The following is an 18,859-nucleotide window of genomic DNA, read 5'->3' as shown; positions in this document are numbered from 1 at the left end:
GAGATTATGTCTCAAGTGAAGGAAAAGATAAAGATTGCCAAACACTTTTTAGTCATTGCCAACCCAAAGGATCCCCTCCCCCACTCCTGGCTGGCCTTTGTTCTATTGGGTTCTGTCCCTTTCCTGCTTCTGGCACACAGCCCATCTATGGGACAGACCGTGACTTAGCAAGAAGCTAAGACGCCAAAGTCCAGAGCTCCACAACCCTGAGTACTTTCTGTATCACTGGTGTCTCTGAGTCTGGTGAGGAGCCTCTAAGGAGCGGAAGCTCCCTGCTGTTCTTTATCAGGACAGCTTTTCTTGGCCGTATTTAATATGTTGGTATTGCACTTAGCTTTATTGAAGAAAACATCTCAGAGCTAAATACAAAAAACAACCCCCCCAATCCCTGAAAACCCACAGCTTCAAATTGTCCACAGCTGTATCCCAAACACTGGGCTAATAGCAGGCTTGGTTATGTGATGTTTTGCCCATGGACATGGGTAATAATTTGGTTTGTGAGTCCTGCATTTGAAAGCTACCAGTGAATTAGAGAGTGAATTTTCAACCAAGAAAAACCCTGGAAATCTTCAGGAAACAGATTATATAGAAAGACACTGCTCTCTCCACTCGGTGTGCCAGGTGCAGTGTTTATTATTAGCAGAGCCTGTCAGGGTTCTACTTATACGTGAAGCATTCTGTTTGGGATGAAGTGGCTACATGGGCATGTGAAGCACAGCAAGTAGAAGCCAGCAGTGCCGTTGCCTTCAGAAAGACCGGTAGAGTCTGCAGGGTAGGATGAGAGAATAATGTATCTGATACTCTGCCTGTGTGGCATAGCTGAGTGGCAAACTTTTCTCCAGAAAGCAGATTTACTCAAAGACAAGGTGGCTCGAAATGCCCAAGCCTTTCTGTACAAGCTGGGAATCCTGGGAAGATGGGCGAGAGCCAAACCTGATGACATACAGAAAAACAAGCGGCTGCAGCCAAAGAGGAACTGCTGGTGTTCTTGGCAGAGCCCCATGCAAAGGTTGTGACCAAACATGGTCATCGTTCCCACGTTCGGAGAATTCAAGTCTTCCAGTTATCTGTCCAGTTTTGTTCCTATATTTTAAGGGCACTGGGGATATCATTCCAGGCCTCCTGAAGTTGAGGAATGCCCCAGATGTCTAGCACCAGTTCTAAGGGACAAGGCAGTCCTCTGAGCACCCATGTGTCCTGCTCCTTGGCATGGAGAAAAGATACACAGAGAAAGCATAGCTGGGACAGGCAATGCGACCTAGGCTTTGGGAGGCCAGTGTGGCCCTTGGCCTCCAAAGTGAAAAGGGAGGAGAGAGTTGTGGCTAGGCTGTCATTCAGAGCCAGGGTTTGCAGAGGCCACTGAGGTGATGCTGCAGAGGCCAGCCACTGAAGCCGTGTTGCCTTGCCAAAGGAACTCAGAGGGACAAACTGAGGTAGGCCCAGAGAAGAGTGAGCACATAGTTCCAGAGGCCAGAAAGCACACTGCTGCTGATGGCTGAAGCCATTTACTTCCCTCACCAGGCAGGCTCCAGGAAGCAGACAGAAGGAGCTATTTCTCAAAGATCCATAGCAGGCAGGGCCACAGCTTCTAGCATGGATCTGGACCCAGACGAGGCCCCGTATTCCAGTTTGAATCCAGACTTGTTGGGTGCAGCAGAGAGGGAGCTCTTGCCTAGAGCTGATCGTATCGCCATCACCCTCGACACAGACGTCTCCGAGCACAGACGTTTACTTCCACACTTAGGAGACCGAGGAAAGAAAATCTCCTCAAAGTGACTCTTGACTCACTCGGGTGGCCAGCTACCCAGACCAGCAAAGAGAAACACCAGCACAAAACAAGGACCACGAAGAAATCAGCAGAGCTGAAACACAACATTTGAAGTCAAAGATTGTCCTCATAAAAAATTGGTTTTATTTGCATATCATTCACAGAGTCCTAGGTAAGTGATAAGTTGTTCCCCACCCGTGAAACGAGCCAAGTCAAGCTGAATTCAAGTATATATAAAGGCAGGCTTATCGGGAAGCTGCTCTCGGGCAGGTTCACTGGCCCCAAAGAATGAGGTCAGGGAAGTCACCATGGATTGGAGGGCAGCTGGGAGAAGGAAGGGGGGAGATTTGCACATGGTGGGGAGAGAAAATTCAGAGAAAGGGAGAGAGAGGAGGAGAGCGGGGGACGAAAATGCCTGGATTGAATAGGGAGGAGGTTCTAGGGGAGGGGAAGCCCAGCCCCTGGTCTGGAAAGTTCTGGGTAGAGGGCAGGCTTTTCCAGCAATGCTGTGTAAGGTAGGGGCCCAGAGAAGCTGGGAGGACCTGGAGGCCAGGCACACTTTGGTATGTTAAACAGGCGCCTCAGCTGCTTGTCCTGGGTCCCAGTGGGAACAGGCAGCAAGGAGGACACACACACAAAAAATGGCGTCCCGGAGTCAAGTGAATCACAGGCCCCATCTCAAGAAACAGCTGGAGAAGCACAGAGAGGAGTAGGGAGGTCAAGAGTGGGGGCCAAAGGCAGGGAGAGCGAACACGGGAGAGAGAGTGAGTGAGTCCCTCAAACAACTTTCCCAGGGACAGAGATGTGACTCATCAGGCCAAGGTCCACAGAGGAAGCAGGAGAGACTGTGAGCCCCATGAACCCCTGGGAAGAGAGGACACCTGTAGAAACCAAGGACTTGGCTTTGGACCGTACGATCTGGTAGAGGGCTGGCCGAGTAGAGCTGACATTTAACCTCCTTTCTTGTGGGAAAAGAAAAAGACAAGTTCCACTGACACCAGGTGGTGGCTGCTCCTATTTACAGCAAGTGGGGAAGTCACGGGGAGTGACAGCACAAGCCAGAGGGGCCAAAAAGATCCCAGAGAGCATCACACACTCAGGGAAAAGCAGCCTATGGGCCAGCACCAGGAATCAACTTGGATCTCTCTGCCATGATGAAGCTGGCCTGGGTCATGGTACAGTGACAGAGCACTTGCCTAGCATACATGAGACCTGTTTTAATCTCTGGAACCGCAGAAAGAAAATTGAGAAAAGAGGAAGGAAAAGAAAGAAAGAAAACAGAGAAGGGGGGAGGGGAAGCAAAGGTGTCACCAGAAGAGATGCACCTGAAAGAAGATGAATTGTCAAGAATAAAGGAGGGGCACACATCACTGAGAACAGCCCAGATCTGTCTGTTCAGGACTTTGTCACCATAATCACTCAGCCCTCCTCACAGGGACTCCTGCAAGGCAGGTGTGGCATACCTTGCCTCCCAGAAGCTCCATAAACAGCTAATCCAAGCAAGGCTTTCCTCACTTAGGGATGAGTCACAGCCAGAAGGAACCTGCACGAGGTCTATATAAGAATAGAATAAATGAAAGAAGGAAGCTTCCATGGGAGCTTCTAGGGGAGAGAGGCAATCGACAATCCTACCCAGCCATGACACCCGTGAACCACAATCACCATTATAGCACAAATACCCTGAGGGCCCAGTAGTGGTACACACACCCTGGCTGTAACCAACACGTTCTAATTAGATTTAAGACCCGCTCAACAAGAGGGAAACCATGCCTGGTAACCTAGCCATCACCTCAGGGTTGTTGAAGTCATGGATCCTGGAGGATCACTACACTCTTCACGGCTGTCCTCGAACCCACGGATACACACAGTCCTCACCCCTCATCCAGGGAACTTCTCTTTATGACATACAGAGAGTGGTACAGGAAACCACAACCAATAAGAATGCAGAGTTGTGGAACCCCGCCCCAACAGATGCATCTACAATACAACTGCTGCACCTAAGCTCAGGGATCATTTATAAAAGAGGGAGCAGAAAGATTGTGTGAGCCGGAGGATCGGGGAGTTTGCGCTGAGATGGTGTCTCCTAGTACCATCAGAAGTAAACCCATAAAGTCTCACCCACATAGCGGCTTAAGCACAAATTGAACAAAGTCAACGATACACAGATACACATTGCTAACATTGACAGAGAAAGCCCAGGAGGCTTCAGCTCCACACAATGAACTGCAGGCTGCTAAGGATGCTGAGTATGTAATAACAATTTACAAAGTGGTCATTAATTTAAAAGAGAGTAAGGAGGGATGTGTGGGAGGGTTTGGTTGGAGGAAAGGGAAGAGGAAAATCATGGAATGATGGTATAATCTCAAGAAGTAAGTTAAAGAGTTAAAATGAAAGAAGGAAAAAATAGCAGGTGCAGAGAGGGAGAAGCCCAGGAAAGGAGAGAAAGTTAGCTACACGCCCCTGAGGCACAAACATCGCCTCCACGTGAGGCACAGCCAACAAGGGCACACAGACACACTGTGAAATCCTTTGAAGAAAAGCAAGCATAACCAGAAAATATGGCGCAAGAAATGACGGCAAAGTTCAGCCTTCCTGTAGAGTGTGCTGAGTGGGCTCAGCTCCCCACCGAAGTGAGACAACACAGTTCATCGTCCTTGTATAATTAGCAGAATACTCAAAATACAGAAGACTTCCACCCCCCACAGTCAGCCCTGCTTTCTCCTGCCTTTGATGTCTTCTTGCTCACACAGGCTGGCACAGCCATGGGTTTATTTCCATGACCTGTCACACTGCCGTTGTGGGACGGCGTATAAATAGAATTATGGAGTGTGGAGTGTTTGTGTCTGGCTGCATCCACTCACTGTGATGCTTTTGGGCTTCTCCTTTGTTAACGCAGGCACATTTAGTCTTGAGGCAAGAAACATCTGTGGTGACCTGGTTGTGGTGGAACCTTGACAAACTAACATAAGCAAGGAATCATGGGAAAACATCAACCAGCCCTGTATTTGTTTCTGTATTAGATAAGACTGGATCAAACAGCCACAGTAGTGTCTGGTAGAGTTACAATGAGGATATGGCGGGTGAGCGGGTGAGCGGGTGAGCGGGTGAGCGGGTGAGCGGGTGAGCGGGTGAGCGGGTGAGCGGGTGAGCGGGTGAGCGGGTGAGCATGTGAGAGCCTGGCTGTCCTAGCCTGGTTTTTGTTGCTGTGTAAAACACTGACCAAAACAGAATAGGATTGGAAGGTATTAATTTTAATTTATGTCTTCTTTGTTAAAGATCAAGTGTCCATAGGTGTGTGGGTTTACTTCTGGGTCTTCAGTTCTATTCCATCTATCTACCTGTCTGTCTCTGTACCAATACCATGCATTTTTTTTTTTTAAATCACCATTGTGCTCTAGAATCAGCTTGAGGTCAGGGATGGTGATTCCCCCAGAAGTTCTTTCATTGTTGAGAATTGTTTTGGCTATCCTGGGTTTTTTGTTTTTCCATATGAAGTTGAGAATTGCTCTTTCCATGTCTGTGAAGAATTGTGTTGGGATTTTGATGGGGATTGCATTGAATCTGTAGATTACCTTTGGTAAGATGGCCATTTTTATGATGAGATCTTTTCATCTTCTGAGGTCTTCGATTTCTTTCTTCAGGGGTTTATGGGTTATAGACCATCATCCTCAGGGCCGAGGACTTCAGGCTTCAGGGGTGTGTGGTTTTAAGTGACCTCACAGACTCCAGGTGTGGTTCCAGGTGACTTTGCAGGCTCCAGGTGTGGTTCGAGGTGGCTTTGCAGGCTACAGGTGTGGTCCCAGGTGATCTTGCAGGCTCCAGGTGTGGTCCCAGGTGACCTCGCAGACCCAGAACTGCTTCTATTTTATAACTGACAGTCTCCATCTCACTAACCCCATCAATGTCTGGCTCCTGATCAGTCCAACCTAGAACCATCCACAAGCATCTCTTGGAACTTGACAACTGAGCACACTTGTGAATCAACAACGTCCCTGCCGAGCAGTCTTTCGGCAGCCCAGTCATCTGTGTTATTGGGGGGTGGTTGCACAGTGGGAGATAGGTGAGGGCTAAGGAGCTGCTCCTCAGGCCCAGGTCCATCTGAGAGGGCTGACAGTCCTGCAGTACCCTGTGCCCAGCTTCTGTCCAACCCTGCATCTTCCCCGTACTCTGAACATCTCTCAACTTCCTACTCCTCTGCCAGGCTGAGACAAGAATCCTAATCTGTGGGCTGAGGGCCTGGAAGGCACCTGCTTGGTATGAGCTGAAGGGCTTTGTCTTCTTTTCCAGAAAGCAACGAAGGCTTTCTGCTGTTAAAACACTAGAATGCACTTGGGGGTTGGTGGCGGGGGGTGGGGGGGGACGACACAGCCACCAAGGTGTGATCCTCCACAAGGACAGGAGGCCAGATGGCCTGTCAGCAGCGATCAGCTCCAACTCAGTGGAGTGCGGCAGTGTGTAATTAAAAAGAACAGCAGGCTCTGGCTAGCAGCACTGGGACCAAGCGTTTGTGGCCTTTGGGAGTGTGTGTGTGGGGAGGGGAGCGGGCAGCACTGCCGGGTGATATCCTTAAGCCAGGCATTGTTAAAGATGCTCTGCACTGTGTAGAAACAGTGCGAGACCGGCCACATGGAGCCTCTGACATGCTTTCTTCCAGCAGGGATGCATGTGAGTAAACAATGGAATGTATGTATGTATGTATGTATGTATGTATGAATGAATGTAGTATGTGTGACCAGTGATCATACTCTTTCTGTGTGTCTTTGTCTCACTCTTGCCCTTGAAACAGGGCCCTGTTCTGTAGTCCAGGCATGCTTGAAATTCAACATGCAGTCTAAATGGCTTCAAGCAGGTAGCAGCCCTCCTCCTTCAGTCTTCCAAGTACTGGCAAGCCACCCAGTCAAGTTCTATGTTCTTTCTCCTTTTAAGAAACGGTGGCACAGCGAGGTCTGAAAAAAAGAACAGTCTACAAACACCTGTGGACAGCCTGCCAGGGTGCCATGGAGCTGCCTGAGAGAGCCTCGAGCAGCCCAGCACTCGGGGCAGCAGGGAGCTAGGAGCTTGGGCTGAAGATGCAGCCAGCAGGTGCTGCAGAGCGCACTTGGCTCTGGTCGCCATGCAGGCCAGGACTAACATTCCTAGATTTCATCCTGTTCTGTCTTCAGAAGTGGGCTTCCCATGGTTGTGATGCCACAGCATTTGAAGTTAAAGAACAAGCAAATGAAAGGTTTGATGTCTGACGTTCAGAGCAAACACAGTGTACCAGCGGAGGCAGGATGTCCATTCTGACACTGAAGAACTGCTATACCCGTGCCCAGAGATGGGCAGAGTGTAAGATGCCTGAGTAGCCTGCGTGGCAATCATGTGCTGTTAGTCCTCGGCCGCCATCACTGTCATTCTGACAGTCAGCTGGATGCAGATTCTCTTATTTGAGAAAAAAATTAAAACACTGGGGAATCAATAATCTGAATGAGATAAGTGTTTTCTATGACAGAGTATCATACGACTTGGAAATAACTATATTTATTCACTAAACTTGGAAAAAGATACACAAAGTAACCAAATTAATACAAAACAGGTCAGGCAGTAAAACACATTGGAGTAACATGGACAGCTTGGTATCAGTAGCCAATCAAGCCTCTTTGACAGGGATCCTGGTAGCCAAGTTTCAACAGAAAGAGGGAGATTGGATGTACAGTTACCTGGGGACATCACTGTCATGGATTCCATGAATGACAAAGTCCTTGGGTCATAGAGAATCTGCATAAGGAAAGCCAAAGCCATGTAGGTCTGGACTAGTAAGAAGATGGAGAGGGGAAGGAGGCTGGGAGAGCGGCAGCTGCTCATACAGCATCCATCCATGTGCGTGGGGGACAGTCCAGGGTCTTTGCAGAGGATTTACACTGCCTGCGGAACATTTATATCCTTCACCCCGTATGATGTGAGTCTGAACCTGGCAAAATTATGGAGCCCCAGCTGATCCTTGAAGCCACTTGCTGCCATCAATACTTAAACATGGCGTTTAGCTCAAGGTCTATCCTTTCCTTAGGGTCTCCTCTCTGGCTGACGCGTCATCCTTCTGGCTGGCTCAAATCGCTCATCGTGTGGACACAAAGCGCAGCTCTTGCTCCAGAGGAAATAAGAACAGTTTATTCCGAGCCAAATCTGAGTAACCACGATGCAGAAAAATTGATTCGGGTTGCTCCAGATGATGTGTGGCACTGGGGCAGTAGCTATGCAAAGTTTTTATGGATGTAGAATAAAAGACAGTTTATAAGTCAAGGCTTTTGATAAACACATGAGTGGGAACACCAGGTAGTGATTGACAGTAAAGCAGGGACCTCAGATGCTGTCTGGTAACAGGCTTAGCTTTTCTGACTAGTGGAAGGTAGCATTCTGCTAAATTAGTGCATTTTAAAGCTTTAATAGTGAAAGGATGATAGTTGAAAGGACAGTTGACAGTTGGAAGGATGTCAGGCATGGGGGAGGGGAGACTAAATAGCTATTAAGACAACTAACAATAGCCCCAAATAATTTTGGCTCTAGATCTGCGACCTTATAACTCTCCACAACGACAAATTTCTAACCGACCAACCAATGGAAGCATCTTCAATGCAGGTATGGCTGTTCACAGTATACAGCTTACTTTGGGCCAACTCAATTCTGTAGACAGCTGGGGCAAGAAAGACAGGGCAGTACCCTGGGACTAGGCTGCGAGCGAGTCAGAGCTGTAGGCACATGTGGTCTTTTCCAAGAGGAAGGGACCACTGGTGGTCAGCCCTTATTCAGTCCAGGCAGATTCGTGGAGAACTGAAGGGTGGAACCAGGTTACACATACTGCCATTCCGTCCAGTGTGAGGAGTGGGAGGAGGTAGGCAGCTGTCCATCAGTGGGTCCTAGGATTCTGGGGCCTCTCGGTGCCTTTGTTGGGTGGTCTCGGGCTCAGCTTCACAAACTGTGGATCACTACCTGTAACTCAATGTGCTAAAGGCAGAGTTGTAGTAAAAGGTCTCCAAACATACAGCCACAACAACAAAGACTTAATTCAGAGTCAGGTCTATGACCGATGTGAGGTGTTTTCTGTTAGCATTGCTGCTGTTGCTCGTGACGTAACTGCAGCCTTGGCTCTGAATGCCCAGCACTGAGCGTCACGTTTCCCATCATGCCCTCCACACCCATAAATAATGCTGAAACACACCAGAATCCAGACCATTGCTGTGTTCTCGCTGTGTGTTCAGAGCGGCTTGCTCTTCTAGGAAAACAATGGTCTGGTTCCGGAGAGCAAGCTTGGTCTCCACCATTCCTCAACACATGTCAGATTAGTGCAATCTGGGATTGTGTTCCATTAGGATGTTTGGTTTTAAAAATGGCTGTTTGCTTAGGCTGGAGAGGTGGCTCAGTGGTTAAGGGCACATGCTGCTCTTCCAGAGGACCCAGGCTCAATTCTTAGCACCCACAGGGTGGCTCACAACTGTAACTCCAATTTCAGGAGAGCAGACACTCACTTCTGGCTTTCTTGAGCAGTGCACATATACGGTGTGTGCATGCATGCTTGGGCGCTCACATACACATGCACATGCACACACACACACACACACCCACAACACACACACAAAATAAATAAGAAAGAAATTCTGTTTAATCCTGCTGTGGTGACTCATGCCTTTAAACCTTGTCCTATGAAGGCAGAGGCAGGGGCATCTCTATGACTTTGACACCAGCCTGTTATACATATTGAGTTCCAAGTCAAGGTTATATAGTGAAACCCTGTCTCGAACAACAAAAGATTTGTGGGGCTAGAGAAACAGGTCAGACTTGAGAGTGAGTGTGTGCTGTTTATGCAGAGGACCCTGATTCAGTTCCTATAGCACCCACAGAGCGGCTCACATCCATCTACAGGAAGACACGTGGGTACCAGTGCTGAATGTGCACTCCCCCTTCCCCACGCAGGCCCACACCCATAGAGTTAAAAAAAAAACTTTAAAATTTTCCATTCGAGTTGATGACCAGAAATCCATCAAAAAAAAATTCCACAATGAATGCTGGTCTGGGATTAGAACAAAATGTTTAACAATTTCTGAAATGGTTCTAAATGTATTTTTTTTTTTGCCATTTTGTACTTTATATTTATGCAGAGTAACTCCCTCAGCACTGCTGATTCTAAGATCAAAATATTTATCAACTCTGAAAGACACTGAGGGTGCTCTGCATCCTGTTGGATCAAGTATTCAGTCAAGGTTTAATCCTTTATGCAAAAATAAGGAAGCACATGCATCTCATTAGCGTGCAGATTTGCCCTTTATCTTCAGTAAATGATAACATGTATACCATAAAGCTATTTTAAGATAAAATTCTTTATGATTCATTGTCCTTATGCTTGCCTTGTGCATCTGTTTTATATACCTACAACACCTGGGTTCGTGTAAAATTTTCTCAAGTGACAAGGGACAGGAAGTGTTAAGACTCAAGAAGCCTCGGTCTGGAGGGAGGCTTGCTGCTCATTCATGGCAGGAAATGAACACAGCTCCTCAGGGAGAGCCAGACACATTTTGCAAGAGCCTAGAGCACTCTAGCCAGCAGGCGTGCTTCCCATGAGGAGGTGGCTGGGGCAACTTCTAAGGACCTCCTCCCCCCTCCTCTCCCTCCCATGCGCCCTCTCAGCACACTCTCCTCCCAGAAATTTCCCTGGAGTATTTGAAAGGGACAAAGAAAAGGAGCTTGAGGCTTAAGTATGAAGCCACCCCAGTAGATCAGGCCCCGAATCAAGACTTACCCAGCCCTCTTCTCCCGACCGGAGAGAAAGGTATCTAACCAGCAAAACAGCACCCAAGTTTTTTATCCTGACCTTCCACGGGAGTTTGCGGGAGTTTGCGGGAGTTCGTGGGAGCCCACAGGCGCCCGCTGGAGCCCCCAGGAGCTCGCAGGCGCCCGCCGGAGCCCGCATGTCCCTCTAGCATGCATTTTGTCTTAAGACAGGGTACAACAGGTCTGCTTTCTCCTCTAAACCTCTGGGCTCAGGCTGCGTTCTAAGACTCTCACCTCCTAAGAGGTCCTAAGAGGCAGAGGGTGTATCTTGGGGGCATCGCTGTGCCCCACTAGAGGGCTCTCCCCCTTCTCCTGTATTAGAATCTAAGTGGACGAGGACAGGCTCAAGAGACTAGGGTGGAGTAGGGCACACTGGAATGAGTTTGTGGCTGTAGGCATTCTACCACAGGTGACATCAAGTGGCCTCAAGAACACAAGGTATGGAATTCTCAGACCTCTCAAGAGAACATAATTCAACTTAAAATAAAATGATTTGTTTATTTTATGTATACGAGTGCCCTATATGCATGTATATCTGCATGCCAAAAGAGGGCATCGGTTCTAGATCCAACTTATAGATGGTTGTGAACCACCATGTGGTTGCTGGGAATTGAACTCAGGACCATCTGGAAGAGCAGACAGTGCTCTTAACTGCTAAGCCATCTCTCCAGCCCCATCAACTTAAAAATAATGGCTCTATTTAACCATTTGCTCACAGAATTCCCAACAACTTAATTGTTGTCTTTCATGAGCATGAACCTTCAACAAGCCGGAGGCTCACAATCAATTCTTGAAATCACTGTTCTAAAACTAAACAAACCATGACCTAGAGCGATGGCTCAGCAGTTAAGGGCATTTGACTGTTGGTTGTCCAGTGTACCCGGTTCGATTCTCAGTACCTAATTGGCAGCTGTAACTATTTGTAACTCCAGTTCTAGGGGATCCAATGCCCTCTTCTGGCCTCTTTGAGCGCTGCAAGCAAATAGTGCACATTCATGTAGGCAAAACACTCATAAAATTTTTTTTTTTTTTTTAAAAAGTATGTTTTTAAAATGAATGAAACTAGAATAGGCTGTAAAACATTAGACAGTCGGAGCTACTCAGTTCAACTTCTGAGTGCCTTGGGTGTGGCTTCACTATATCATCTGCCTTGAGCATTTTGAATCACTCTGGAATAGAAACAACCGGCTCCTTTCATCCCAAGGCTGGGTCAGGAGACTGAGATAATTAACTTCTGTGGGGCAAAGTCTCGCTGAGAAGACCGTGACTTAGTGCTAAAGCCTACGGCTTCACAACAACCTGTGATCAGAAAGGCCTGGGAGAAAGAGATATATAGAGATAGAGGCTGGGGATGGGGAATGGGAGGGGGAAGGGGAAGAGGAGGGGGACAGAGATGGAGACAGAGATGGAGACAGAGATAAAGATAGAGATAGAGAAGGGGATGGGTAAAGGGAGGGGTCGGGGTCTGGAGCCAGAGCTGGAACCGGAGATAGAGATAGACAGAAAGACAGACAAAGAGACAGAGAGACACACACAGAGACAGAGACACAAAGAGAGACAGACAGAGAGATAAAACAGACAGACAGGCACACACACACACACACACACACACACACACACACACACACACACAAAGACAGAGACAGCGCAGCAGTGGGGGCCCAGGCAGTTCTATGCCAGCAAGTCCCTGGCCCAGGATCCCTCTAGCTGTGTCTTCATCACTGGAACCCACCCGTGGTGAGTCCCTTGCAGTCAAACCACCAGGGCACCGTGACGCTCGCTCACAGACCTTGAGTTTCTCTGACCTCAGCTTTCCTCCTGAGACATCAAGGGCTGGTTCTACAGAGGGCTGTACCCTGCTAGGTGGGTAAACACGGGTCACACCCTTCCTGTGCAGAGGAGGTTTGGGTTATTACTGAGAGGGCTTGGTTTCTGGAGCTGCCGTGAGAAGGGGAGACTGACAGTGAGGTGACAGCTGCCTCTGTGTCATCTGTGGCTCTAAGCATTTCAGTCTGTGAAAAAAACATGTGGATTCCCATTCAGTTACAGAACCCAGGTCCCGTGGAGTGTCTCCCGGTTTCTTCCAGTGCTAACATCTTGCAAAACCACAGTATTGGAATTGCCTCTAGTATTGCATTGGCCAATGACCCACTGAGATTGCCTTGCTACACGTGTATGTGTGTGTGCATGTGTTGTGTAGTATATGAACATGTATTTGTGTAGGTACTGAGTATGAGTGTGTGAGCATATATGTGCTTAGTATATGCCCGTAAGCATGTGTGTCTGAGTATGTGAACATGTAAGTTCCGGCATATACATATACTGACTATATGCCCATGTGGTATCCTGTACAAGTGTATATGTGCTGACTATGTGAACACGTGTATAAGCATGTGTGGGCATATGTGTGGTGATGAGTGGGCATAAGCTTTTTGGTGCTGCGTATTTGAGCATGTGCGTGTGAACATGTGTATGTAGACTAAAGCAGCTCTATCATGTATGTGCATTCCTGGATGCAGGGCATCTCCAGGCATCAAGGGTCTCTTCTATCTTTGGTCAGCTACAGCTTCCTCTTTCTCTGCTGTGAGACCGTCTGGGCCTGCATCTCGATGGCTTTGTCATTGGAGAACGTTGTGCAAGCGGAGCAGACAGTGGCTGCCCTGGAGACTCTACGCCTAGATGAATTTCTTGCACTTTCTTGGAGTTGCCCTAAGCCTTGAGCCTTGACGTGGCCAGTGGTATCCCTTGTGTGCTTCCCACTGTTTGCTTGGCACATGCCTCCAGAAGGAGAGGTCAAAGGTCATTTCCGGTTTTGCATTTAACCATGTTTTGTGTGTCTAACATCTTTTTAAAAAAATTATTTCTCCCTGTAGGTGGAGGGGCATATGGAGGTCCTTGTGGTGTGAGGGAATGAGGTCCCAGCTGTCTTCTAGCATAAGGAGGCAGAGCAGGGGGTGCTGGGATCACTCAGGGCCTTTGCGGTCTATGGGTGGAGGCTTAGTCTGATGGATAGCACTGCTCTGGGGATGTGAAACCATTGAAAACTTACTCACCTCTCCCTGTGGCCTGCTGTGAGGCCTACAAACCCTTCAGCGCTCAGCACATGACAGCATCAGCGGATGAGAGGCCACTCCTGGCTCTCAGGGAAAATATCCTTGGTCTAGAACCTGCCTCACAGCCTGAGTTCTGTCTAACAGAGATTTGGAGATCATCTGGGGAGAAGGGGAATGCTTACCTCAAACTGGAAGACAAGGAGATTGGAGAGGTGCATACAGAGCTCCTACAGTTGGCAACTTCCAGTCACTTTTCCTAGCCAAGGGCTCCAACTTTGAGGGGGAAGCAGAATGTACCAGTGCCCTTGCTGTGTCTGCTCCAGAGGCCCCACAACCACCTCCCCCCACTCCCCACCCCTCCACACCCCCATACCCCCATACCCCGGGATTTCGAATTCTTCACTGCTCAGTTTCTGAGGTGAGGGTTCCTTAGTCAGTTCAGTCTCAACTGCCTAAGTAGCAGGGCGGCCCAGTTTGAGGGAGGGGAAGGGATATGCCAGGCCTGAGCTGGTATGGCTAGTGTTCTCATGTCCCCAAGGCTATTTTCCACAGGAACAGGGGCTTAGATTCTTCCATGGGGTGGCCACTGTAGCTATGCACAGGAAGTCCCTGTATGTCTCTAGTCTCTTTCTACAGGTCTCTGTCCCTCTTCACAAGGACAACTCATTAGCACCCAGGGAACCACACAGGGGGAAGCACTAGGGCTGGGCCTGGCTGGGTGTGTCTGTTGTCTCACAGGCTGGCAGGTCTAAGACACAGCCAAGTGCTTAGGAGAGATCTGTTAAATAAACACGTTTCTAAACAGAGCCAAGTGTATAGAAACACGTATGGGACCTTTAAAGAACCAGAAGGAACAGAAACCCTTGTGCTGAAGCGGTGGACATACGCTTATGTTTTTGCCCATTTAGTCTTTTGTTGCTGTACAGCTGGGTCCTTTACCAGCCATTGACAACATTTTTCCTCCTTTTGATCTCAACAGCGTTCAGCAACAGTTTTTAGACGTTCCCTGCATTGATTCTTTGTATCTCTGGCACCTGGGACAGGAAACACCTGTCTGTCCACGCAGGACTTCCTACAGCTCTCGAGTTCTCGTGCTGCTTTAAGCCCGTGTGGGATTCTCACAGGAAGTCCCTGCCCTGACCCCCATCAAGCATTTTAAATCCCTTTGGGTAATTTCATGGAGGTTTTAAATGGGATAAAAATACATACTTCCTGGGTTGTTGTTAAGGATTACCTCCTTACATAAAAAGTCTAGTTAACTACTCTTTTAGCAATTTCAAAAGCTATTTGGCTAATTAGGGTAAAAACATCAAGCTAATTTCATTATGATGAAAAACCATATGGCCACCCTTGAGAGAATGTTCTTATGGTCGCCGGAGAGACGTGGCACACTATCCCCACAGGGGTATCCTTAAACACCAGTTCTATTCCTATCAGTTCAAGGTAAAGACGTGGGCTTGTGTAAATGGTCAAGGCCTGTCTCAGGTAGGCAGGGCCTGCTACGCTGATAAGGTCTGCATTTTAATGTTCTGCGCAGCCGAAGCTCACTCGCACATGCAGAGGCACGCACAGCTGCGGCTGCTCTTGGAGCAGGTAAGGCCATTCAATCATCACACAAGGCGGCCACAAGGGATCCAGGCTACTCGGTTTTCATTGTGTTTCAATGTGAGGTTTGAGGCCCCAGTAAGAGAAAATGGGGGGATGCACAGGGCTCTGGCTGTCCAAAGTAGGGGAGGGGCCTCTCCACCACTGTTTATACTTCCAGGTAGAGTCCCTGGCCTGGCTGTGATGGGGGGTGACATCTTTACAAACCCACACAGCCTTCTTCCTACTAGTGGCAGAGACCATGGGGCAGTGCCAAGAAGGGCTGTGGTACAGACATACTCCAGGTGCTTCCTGGTGTGCTTCCAGACAAACATAACCTGGAGGCTGTTCACCCTCTACAGTTTCGGCAGCATCTTCCCTGTGGCCCACAAGACCATCAGAAGCAGCATTCCCACATTCTTTCACGCTTTTCAGGAAATGCTACAAGAAACTCAGACTCACCCTAGAGCATATAACTGTGTCCAACGCTCCAGTGCCATTTAAGACGGAGAGCACATCCCCCTAGCCTGTTGAAAAACCTTTCGAATACATGTTTGACATTCCTGAAAAGTCTACCTCTGTGCTCTTGTTAGACACACAGCCCATGGAGGATAATTTACCCCTTTGCATTTCTCTTTTAAACTTAGCCCTCAGGAGGCACAGAGCCGACCTCTCTGCTCGGTGCCCCAGCTTTTTCCATGAGCTGACATTGCAATTTCTTCCTTCGAGCCTTCTTTTTGTAGCCTTTAAAGAGTACTTGCTGATACATTGGTTGTTTATGTTATGTCGTCTCAAACGCCTCGAGAGTAGATTGATTAGATATGCATAACAAGTGATCTAAGAAGCTCCGAACAACTTCATACGTCTCAATAATTCTTTTTAAGCTTTTTATTGATTCTTCATGAATTTCACCTCATACACCCCAACCCCATTCCTGTTGTATCTGCCCTCTGCCCTGGCAAACCCCACCCCAAAGAAAATAAAAGAAGATAGAATTTAGTAAAATCTTGTCATGGAAGCTGTAGTGTGTCACAGTGTGTCACGTAGCACACCCTTTTGTCTACACATCTTGCAAATGTTCACTGCAATGAGTCATTGGTATGGTTCAAGGCTTCTGGCTTCTGCTACACTATCTGTACTGTCTCCACTGGTATGCAGGCCACTCAGATCAGCATGTGCCCCCTCGGCAGCACAACCCTCAGATATCTATATGGTCTCCAGTGGCAGCCCAAACCAGGGATATCCGCTTTGCTTTTGGTGGTAACCTGGGGAACAGACATCAACACATCTCAGCTGTAGCAGGACCACAGACTCAGACATGACCTTGGGTGTCAGCCTTGGGGCTGATGGGACCCAGTACCTCACACATCCTTATGTCTACTGTTCCTCACTGCTGACAAGTCTCCAGTTCCACCTTTCTCCACTAAGTACGAACGCCTGGGCTTTGATCTCGCTCCTATCTTTTCATCACACATTTGTCTGCCATAGTGGTGCCTGAGGCAGGTGCTTGGGTATCTTTTCTTCAGGATGCTGAGGGTCTACAAAATATTTTTGAGGGAAGCAGAAGGATATTCTATAAGAGAACAAAAAAGTAATAGCAAAAAGAAATCATAGAGCCAGGCAGTGCTGGTGCATGATTTTAATCCCAGCACTTAGGAGGCAGAGGCAGGAGGATTGCTATGAGTTCAAGGCCAGCTTGGTTTATACAGAGAGAGTTACAGGACAGCCAGGAACCCTATCTCAAAAAAACAAAACAAAACAAAACAAAACAAAACGGCTCTAAAGTTCCACCTCTTATTCCTTTAAAGCAGCAATTCTCAATATGTGGGGTCTCAATCCCCATGGGAGTTGAACAACCCTTTCACAGGGGTCACATGTCAGATATCCTGCATATCAGATATTTACATTATGATTCATAACAGTAGCAACATTACAGTTATGAAGTAGCAACAAAAATAACTTTATGGTCGGGGGCCGTTACAGCATGAGCAACTGTATTAAAGGCCGCAGCATTAGGAGGGTTGAGAACCACTGCTTTAAAGATTTCATATTCTCCTATGTGTTACTTCCATAGCTTGGTGTTGAGTAATACTTTCCTCCAAGATTGAAACATTCTTATCTTTTAGGGCAGCCCCTTAAGCAGAAAGGTAAACAACTGAACATAGATTGTGGACTGGGGAGGCCAGTTTTCATGTTTTGTGTGACAAAACTTTTCTGGGGAGACAAACACACACACACACACACACACACACACACACACACACACCTATTACTGAAGGTAGGGAGCCTACAAAAGACCAAAGTACAGGTACCACCAAAGTCCAACTTGGGAAATGATGAGTTCTCCTGGGGTTACTTACAGGGGTGTGGGTAAGGGGTCACAGGAGCAGAAATGACTCAAAGGTGGCTGCATCACCAAAGCCCACCCCAGCTCCGGTGACAGCTCACAAATCTGCGAACCTGGAGCACACTGCACAGCCTGTAGGCAGCTCAATAGAGAGTGTCCATTCCAAGTGACTCCAGACTAAACTCCTCTAGGCAGCTCTGCTGCTTCCGGAGAGCTGGTGTGGTCTTAAGAGTTTTCTTTGCAGCTTGGCTCTGAGCCTCTGAGAGAGACTGTCAGGTTTTATTGCTTACTCTGTCAGGGAGGGGCCTAGTGAAGCTGGTGGGTTTCAGGGATTTCCTGATGCTATGTTGAGTTGTTTACCTTTCTGCTTAAGGGGGTTTCCCCGCAAGATAAAAATGTCTCAGTCTTGGAGGAAAGTATTACTCAACACCAAGCTCCACCCAGTTCTTTGGTGGAGAAACCTAAGATACCATCTACATGGGCACCTGCGCTTCACAAGGGGAAAGGGATTTACCCTGTGTATGACAGACTTGTGTGTCTGGTTAAGCATGACAGAGAGTGAGCAGGGCATCATTGGGCACTATATACTCCTGGTCTCGGTGACCATTCTGGGGTTCTCCAGAGAGTTTTGTGACAAATGTATGTGGCACAAGGGTTCCCCACCCCCAGTTCTGTCATGTGGCAAGGATAATGAACACAAGATGCCAAGTTCGTAGAGGGATCTAGGAACAGGACCCTAAGACACAAATGCTCTGTTACTGGGAGGCCTAGGTGGCAGAAGCCCTAGGTTCTGGTAGGAAGACCAAGATCCAGCCCAACGTGATATACGTCCTGGTGTCATCAGCCGACATAGATGCTTGTACCGCAGCCTTGCTTATGGATGTCTGCCGCCTAGGATGGATGACAGCTGGGCCTGCCTGGCACCCCTGGTGGGTATCATAGACTTGACTTGTGATGGCTGAGTGATGATGGCCTTATGGCTACATGGCTCTACTAGGGCTGAGCTGGACTGAGAGAGGCTGTATGCTGAGTATCATGCATCTTTCCTATGGCTGTTCCCTTCAGAACCTGGAGGACCAGTCTATGCTCCTCCAACCGAGCCACAGCTTGGACTTTTCATCCACAGACCACCCGGTGTTCTCTCCCTGAGTCTTGAGGGTGATGGGAATCAGACAGCATGGTTGTCTGCCAGATGGACAGAGAAGCCGTAGGGCTCTCTTCCGTGTCTACCTAGAACTTTGAGACTTCTAGGGATGGGCCACGGAAGCAACTCCAGTTTCACAGTGAACCCGCCTCAGGCCGGTC

The 18,859-nt window shown here is 48.2% G+C and overlaps 1 long non-coding RNA gene across 1 annotated transcript; it reads left to right on the top strand.

The window, feature by feature from the left end:
- Positions 1 to 6,333: 6,333 nt before the first annotated feature.
- On the top strand, positions 6,334 to 13,917 carry LOC143434590 (uncharacterized). The gene is made up of 3 exons (XR_013104200.1): positions 6,334 to 6,433; positions 8,312 to 8,383; positions 13,131 to 13,917. It is a non-coding gene; the product is annotated as an uncharacterized LOC143434590 (long non-coding RNA).
- The last annotated feature ends 4,942 nt before the right edge of the window (positions 13,918 to 18,859 follow it).

This window comes from Arvicanthis niloticus, chromosome 16 (genome assembly GCF_011762505.2).
Source record: "Arvicanthis niloticus isolate mArvNil1 chromosome 16, mArvNil1.pat.X, whole genome shotgun sequence".
Classification (NCBI taxonomy): Eukaryota; Metazoa; Chordata; class Mammalia; order Rodentia; family Muridae; genus Arvicanthis; species Arvicanthis niloticus.
Note: the sequence above shows the minus strand (reverse complement) of the source record. Positions and strands in the feature narration are given on the sequence as shown.